Source organism: Callithrix jacchus, chromosome 2, assembly GCF_049354715.1.
Source record: "Callithrix jacchus isolate 240 chromosome 2, calJac240_pri, whole genome shotgun sequence".
In the NCBI taxonomy this organism is placed as follows: domain Eukaryota; kingdom Metazoa; phylum Chordata; class Mammalia; order Primates; family Cebidae; genus Callithrix; species Callithrix jacchus.
In genome coordinates, this window is record NC_133503.1 from 201656476 (window position 1) to 201663647 (window position 7172).

At 40.3% G+C, this 7172-nt stretch overlaps 1 long non-coding RNA gene across 1 annotated transcript; it reads right to left on the minus strand.

Moving 5' to 3' along the window:
* Positions 1-4417: 4417 nt before the first annotated feature.
* Positions 4418-6829, minus strand: LOC144581521 (uncharacterized). Its single transcript, XR_013532414.1, has 3 exons — positions 6693-6829; positions 6423-6520; positions 4418-6345 (listed from the first exon to the last, which is right to left on the minus strand). It is a non-coding gene; the product is annotated as an uncharacterized LOC144581521 (long non-coding RNA).
* Between the last annotated feature and the right edge of the window lie 343 nt (positions 6830-7172).

The following is a 7172-nucleotide window of genomic DNA, read 5'->3' on the forward strand; positions in this document are numbered from 1 at the left end:
ATCTCCAACTAGCCAAGGCTGTGACTGAAAGTAAACAACTTATCTGTGGTGTCAGGAAAACCCAGCAGCACCAGAATCCAAGCGCCAGGTCAGGCCATAGTCCAAGCAGGGAACAAGGATTAAGGTCCGAAGCCACCAGCTCAAAATCAGACTCCAAATGGCATCAGTAGGAGTGTGCTCATCATGAAGCTTCACAACACATTTCAGTACACGTGAGGAAAACATGAAGCTGAGAGGTTAGGAAAACCAAACCAAAACCAAAAATATCCTTGCCTGAAGAGAGAAAAATTTCACCAGAAAAAGAAAATGACACAATAGTGTGAAAAGGATTTTAATAATGTATGCTGAGTTACTCAAGAAATGAAGGGATGAGTATAATATACATGTAAAATGCATTTGATAGAAAAAATAATCAATTAAAATTCCTGGAAATAAAATAGAACTCAAATTCTTTAAAAAGTTTAGAAGAAGAAACTTGATAGAAAAGAAAAATTCTTCGCCCGTCACGCAACGCACGTTCGTGGGGAACCTGGCGCTAAACCATTCATAGACGACCTGCTTCTGGGGCGGGGTTTCGTACGTAGCAGAGCAGCTCCCTCGCTGCGATCTATTGAAAGTCAGCCCTCGACACAAGGGTTTGTAAAAAAAAAAAAAAGAAAAAAAAAAAAAGAAAAGAAAAATTCTTGCCAGGCATGGTGTCTTACGCCTGCAATCCCAGTACCTTTGCGAGGCTGAGGTCGATGGGTTGCTTGAGCCCAGCAGTTAGAGATCAGCCTGGGCAGCACAGCAAAACCCCTTCTCTACAAAAATTACCAGGGTGTGGTGGTGAGTGCCTGCAGTTCCAGCTATATCTGAGGAGGAAGAATCACTTGAACTTGGGAGGTTGAGGTTTCAGTGAGCTGTGATCACACCACTGCACTCCAGCCTCGGTGACAAGACCCAGACCCTGCCTAAAATAAATAAATAAATAAATTCTTTATTAGACACAATTGAAGAGAGAAATAGTGAATATAAAGACATGGATAAGAACACCTGAAAAAAGAAAAAAAAATAAGTCAAAAATAGTTAAATAAAAACAAAGATATGATGGCAGTACAATGTTTAAAGTGACAGCAGTCATGAATTTTTTCATGGTTTTAGACACCGAGCATATATGTGGTGGTGAGAAGAACAGATAAATCCATATTAGATATATGTTAGCAAACTGCATAAAATAAATTATAAAGAGAATAATCATAGAATGTATTAGCAATCTAAAGGAACAAATTCATAATTACCAATATAAATAACCACATTGACGTTAGGCATTGACTTCAAGACAGCTGCTGGAAAATCATGTAAAACCTTTAACATGCTGAGGAAAATAATGGTGGACCCATTGTTTCATACCTATTTGGTCTATTTTAAAATGTAAAAGCAAAATAAGGACAATTCCGGGCATGCAAAGATGGTAAGAGTATGCCACTTATGGGCCCCAACCTAAAGAATTAAGATAGTTACTAAATTATGTAATTAATTAAGCATGTATTTTGAAAGGAAGAAATTAGATAAAAAATGTGCAGAGAAAAACAAGTAAACTGACCAAATTGTACTGATAATGGAAGCAATTATTGATTATTAAATGATTATTTTGCTTTAAAATGGAACAAAAAATGTAGAAATATGCAAAGGAAAAAGTGTTTCTGAAGGGAACTTAAACCATGCTGGGTCTTTGCCTTCTTTTGAAGAAGGGCGGCACTAATTAATAAATTCTGGTAAGTAGAAAATCTATGTGAAAATTTCAAAATACACATCATAATTAGATGATCAACAGATGGATAGCTTAGAGACAGTCTATTTGTGATAAAGCGAAACTAAAGGATTAGAATTGCATTCAAAATTCTTGATCAGGTCATCTCTGAGGAGAAAGGTGAAGTAGTTGAGATGGAGAGAAAAGCAGAGAAAGGCAACCTAATCAGTGATGTCTCATTTAAGTTGATTATGACTTAAGTTTTTAAAAGACTGAAGAAAATAAGATGAAATGTCACTCAATTATTTTGAGTGTTTGCTTTATAATTACTGGTTCTTTTTGTATTTTTCACAATTTTGAAATAAAATGCTGCAAATGTATGTGTATATAAACATATGGGCATGCATGCTATATACATGTATGTATCTGTATGCATGTATGTCATATGCATGCATATAAACGTGTGTTTAAATTTATGCATGCATATCTACATACATATATTGTATACATGTGCATATGCATGTGTTGTGTGCATGTATACATGCATGTTGCATGTGTGCACATTTATATACGTTTTATACATGTGTATATGAATTTTTGTGTTTATGTATATGTATACACATATATGTGTATATATGTTTATATATGTGCATGTGTGTATATATATGTACATGTGTAAATAAAACATGAGGAACATATTAACACTAGCTCAGTGCTGACTTGAACCGTGCAGTTTTCTGAGCACTTTGGCCTTATTAACACCTTCAGCCCTGTGAGAATGCTTTCCTGTGAGACAGGTGTCGCTATTATCCCCATTTGCCAGAAATGGAAACTGAGTCACCAGCAGGACAAGCAAAGCACCTGAGGTCATGCAATTATTAAGTGATAGAGGTGGGATTGGACACCAGCTAGTCTGCCTTCTGAGCCTGTACTCCTTCCAATTTCAGGGTTTCTCACCCTCAGTCCTGCTGCCATTGTGAGCCAGATGATGCTTTGCTGTGAAGAGCTGTTCTGAGTATTGTACGTTTAGCTTTGTCCCTGGACGTTATCCACGATTCGCCAGCAGCATGTCGCTGCCCCATTTGTAACAAGTAAACGTGTCTCCAGATGTACTGATGTTCCCTGAGGCCAGAATTGCTTCTGGTTGAGAAGGCTGCATTATACAATATTGCCCCAATGGTTATCAGTCTAAAAAATCAAAACTTATTGTAAATAAAGTAGCATAATTTAGAAGAGTATAAAAAGAAAATTACACATAATTCCATGACCTAGAGATAAGCACTTTTAATAATTTGATGATTACCTTTTAGCCATTTTTATACATGTCAAACAAATAAAATAACTGTACAAATAAAATAATTATTTGTCATTACTTATTTTATGATGGATGATTTTGCAGTTTATTTATTCATTTTTGAAACAGGGTCTTGCTGTGTCACCCAGGCTGGAATGCAGTGCCAGGATTACAGCTCACTGCAGTCGTGACCTTATGGGTTTATACCATCCTGCCTACCTCAGTCTCCCAAGTAGCTGGGACAACACACCGCCATGCTCAGCTATTTTTTAAAATTATTTTTCTGTAGAGAAAGGGTCTCCCTATATCCTCCAGGCTGGTCTACAACTGTTGGGCTGCCACGATCCACCCGCCTTGGCCTCCTAAAATATTAGGATGACAGGCAGGAGCCGCTGTGCCTGTCTACTAATGGATAATTTGTATGCCATTAGATATTTTGCAGATGCTATAATTTTTAACAATGTTTAGCATTCCATCTTATAACTATTAATTAAACCTTCATCATTATTGCAATTTAGGTTGTCTCTAATTTATATTATATATTACATTGAATTAATAATATATTTATTCTTTCATTTTTATATATCATTAAATGTTTCTTTAGAAAAAATGTCTTAGGCAAATAATAATTTTGGGGCTAACAGATACTCCTACTTTAAAAAATGTCTTTGTATGTTTTGATACAGAGCACCCTTGCAATTTTGTTTCTAATAAAAATCTCACTAGAAATGAATCAAATACTAATACTACTAAACCTATGGATCTTGCTCTGTATATAAAGTAGTAGACAAATGAGGGCAGCTCATTTTAGGTTTCAGAAGTACAGTTCCATAATCATTTTAGACATTATATGCCCACAATAAGAAACACTGAAGAGGCTACTATTACCCTCCACTCTTCTCCTAAGAAGTGTTCATATCTAGGAGTGAGCCAAAGAAAGTTCTCAAGGGGAAGAAGAAAAGAATACAGAGAGAGAAATTAGTACCGTAGTGGCATGCTGGCTTATGCCTGTAATTCTAGCACTTTAGGAGGCCTAGGCAGGAGGATCACTTGAGCCCAGGAGTTGGATACTGTACTCGGCAACATAGTGAGACCCCCATCTCTGAAACAAATTTTTAAAAATTACCATTTAGGATACTGAGGTGGGGGGATTGCTTATACCCTGGAGGTTGAGGGGTCAGTGAGCCAAGATTGTGCCATTGTACTCCAGCCTGGAGGACAAAGTGAGACCCTGTCTCAAAAAAGATGCAAAAATTTTAAAAGCGAACATATAAATATAAAATATTCTAATTGAAAACAATAACAATAGAAATAAATAAGTTTAGTACCAGTAAGGACCCACTCTATAGATATAGAAGGGTCCAAAGCATTTTTATTTAAATATTTGCATAATTTATTACTTTGTTTAATGTGCAATGTGTGTGTGTGTGTGTGTGTGTGTGTGTGTGTGTGTACAGAAGTTTTGTGTAGCTTGCTGAATGGGATCTTAACTTAAAACAAAATTGAAGCACACAAAGTCACCTTCAAGAAGAAGATCTACCTTATCTCTGACAAGAAGTTTTATGAAAATGTATTGTAGGTAGCCACTCCCTACCTGGGGCAAGTCTGACCAAGCCCACCTCCCTCTATGGCCCTGGCATGTGGAATGGTTATGGTGGGAAGGCAGGCAGCCTATGAGACAAAGGTTTCAGGAAGAGATGGAGATGTCCCCGATTCTGCTCAGGTGAGGGTCATGATAAGTAGGTAAGCCTGTGTGGCTTGGGTTGATTCAAACTATTGTCTTCATAGGACAGGAGGCTAGACACCAAAGGTGGGCCTGCCACATAAGTAAGGAGGGGGATGGCAGTGGAGATCCAGTCTTGATGCTACAACTGTGTGCTTATGGGGCAATCTGGTTCCCCCATGTTGTGGCTAAAGCTGTAATATTCTCTGAATCCACCACCTTGATGTGTCAATCATGCTTTGTGAAGTCTGCACCACACAACCTGGAGGAAAGCATCCCTGTGTCCAGAGGACAGGAGGACAGAGGTCTTTGGGGGTCAGAGCAGGTGACACAGCCAATAAGCAAGTCAGCACTATGATGGACAAAGGCTCAGAGGGAAGACAGTAGATGCAAAGTTGTCTCCAAACACATGTTCTCAGGCCAATTTCTGCTACTCTGCTTTTTTTCTCCAACTCACCTGTGAAAGCAGAAGAGATGGGTCCAGGGAAGTCAGGGGTGGGATGGAGGTCTTAGGAAGGAAGTAATAAATTTCTTGGTAATTTGGTAAGAGCAAAATTGTATGGAACTCTAGACTTGATTGAAGAATTCTGCACCAGATATAGCAAAGGTGTATGTGTGCCTCCTCGTGTGTGTGTACACACATGTGGGAACTGCAGAGGTAAACTATTAGCATATGGTTGAGAAGCAAAAAGAAAAGAAAAATCAGGAGATCCATGCAGGTAAATTCCAAACATAATTCCATTGTCAAATATAGACAAGGGTATCTACCGAGATGACATATCAACCTTTGGCTGAACCAATATTGGGGCACTGCTCCACTATTACTGCAGGAGAGAAAGTTATAGACTTATTAAACTGTTAAGCCTTTGCTTGATTAAGTGCCAGGGTGCAGAGCTTATTTTCTGCTTCTCTGCATTCACAGTCCATCAACCATGATAGCCAAGCACTGGAACAGATTTTGTGGTTCGTTGGGTCACAGTGATCTATGGTGCCTATGGCAGGAAAGTCACTGCTGAACTCAGAGAAATCCTGAGATGGAGAAGAAAGCCACTAGGACTGGACTGGGTCACACGTGTACACCTTTAAGGCGTATTGCATGAAGATTTCATGCATTAATCCTCATACTGCTCCCCTGGGGAGCACAGCTAGCCCCTCTCTGCTAAGTAACTTAGCCGTCTAAACACTAATTGTAATGGCTGTGTTCCCCAGTCTGCCATTGATTGTGTTAAAACAAAGCAACTTCCTTCTCCACATGTGTAAAATGCATACAGATACATTGAAATAAATAAAGGAAATTCACCGAGATAGATTTTAGGGCGGAGGAGGAAGAACGTGTGCTCACCTGTGGTGTGTGTTATCGCACACTCACTGCGCCCTGCATACAGATACATTTAAATAAATAAAGGAAATTCACCGAGATAGATTTTAGGGCGGAGGAGGAAGAACGTGTGCTCACCTGTGGTGTGTGTTATCGCACGCTCACTGCGCCCTGCATACAGATACATTTAAATAAAGGAAATTCATCGAGACAGATTTTAGGGCGGAGGAGGAAGAACGTGTGCTCACCTGTGGTGTGTGTTATCGCACGCTCGCTGCGCCCTGCATACAGATACATTTAAATAAAGGAAATTCACCGAGATGGATTTTAGGGCGGAGGAGGAAGAACGTGTGCTCACCTGTGGTGTGTGTTATCGCACGCTCGCTGTAATAGTCACCCTCACTGTCCTGCTGTAGAAGCCTGGTTAGGGCATTCTTACATCACTCTAAGGGAATACTGAAGCACGAGTAATTATTTTTAAATTTATTTATTTTACTTTAGGTGCAAAGTATCTATCTCTGGCATTTCTCCCCTTGTTATCCCTTCCCATCCCCCACTGTCTCTCCCCTGCGCCCCCCAACTGTCCCCGTGATGCTCCTCTCCCTGAGTTCACGTGTTCGACACCCACCTACGAGTGAGAACCTATGGTGCTTGGCTTTCTGAAGAACGAGTCATTTATAAAGAAAAGAGGCTCAACTGGCCCACAGGTCTGCAGGCTGCCCAGGAAGCACAGCAGCTTCACTCCGCTTCTGGAAAGGCCTCAGAAAGCTCACAGTCAGGGCGGAAGAGAAGCGGAAACAGCCTCCGCGCATGTGCAGAGCAGGAGCGAAAATGAGGGGAGGTGGAGCTGCCCGCCTTTACATGACCAGATCTCGCGAGAATTCGCTCATTCTCGCGAGGACAGTGCCAAGGGGGCTGGTGCTAAACCATTCATCATAAATCCTCCACATGATCCAATCACCTCCCACCAGGCCCCACCTCCACCACTGGGGATTACGTTTCAATATAAAATTTGGGCAGGCGCACGCGTTCAAAATGTATCAAAGCCCACGCTCACGAGGAGGATGCCATTAGTCATGAGAGCTTCTGGGAACCCTCAGAATCGGGG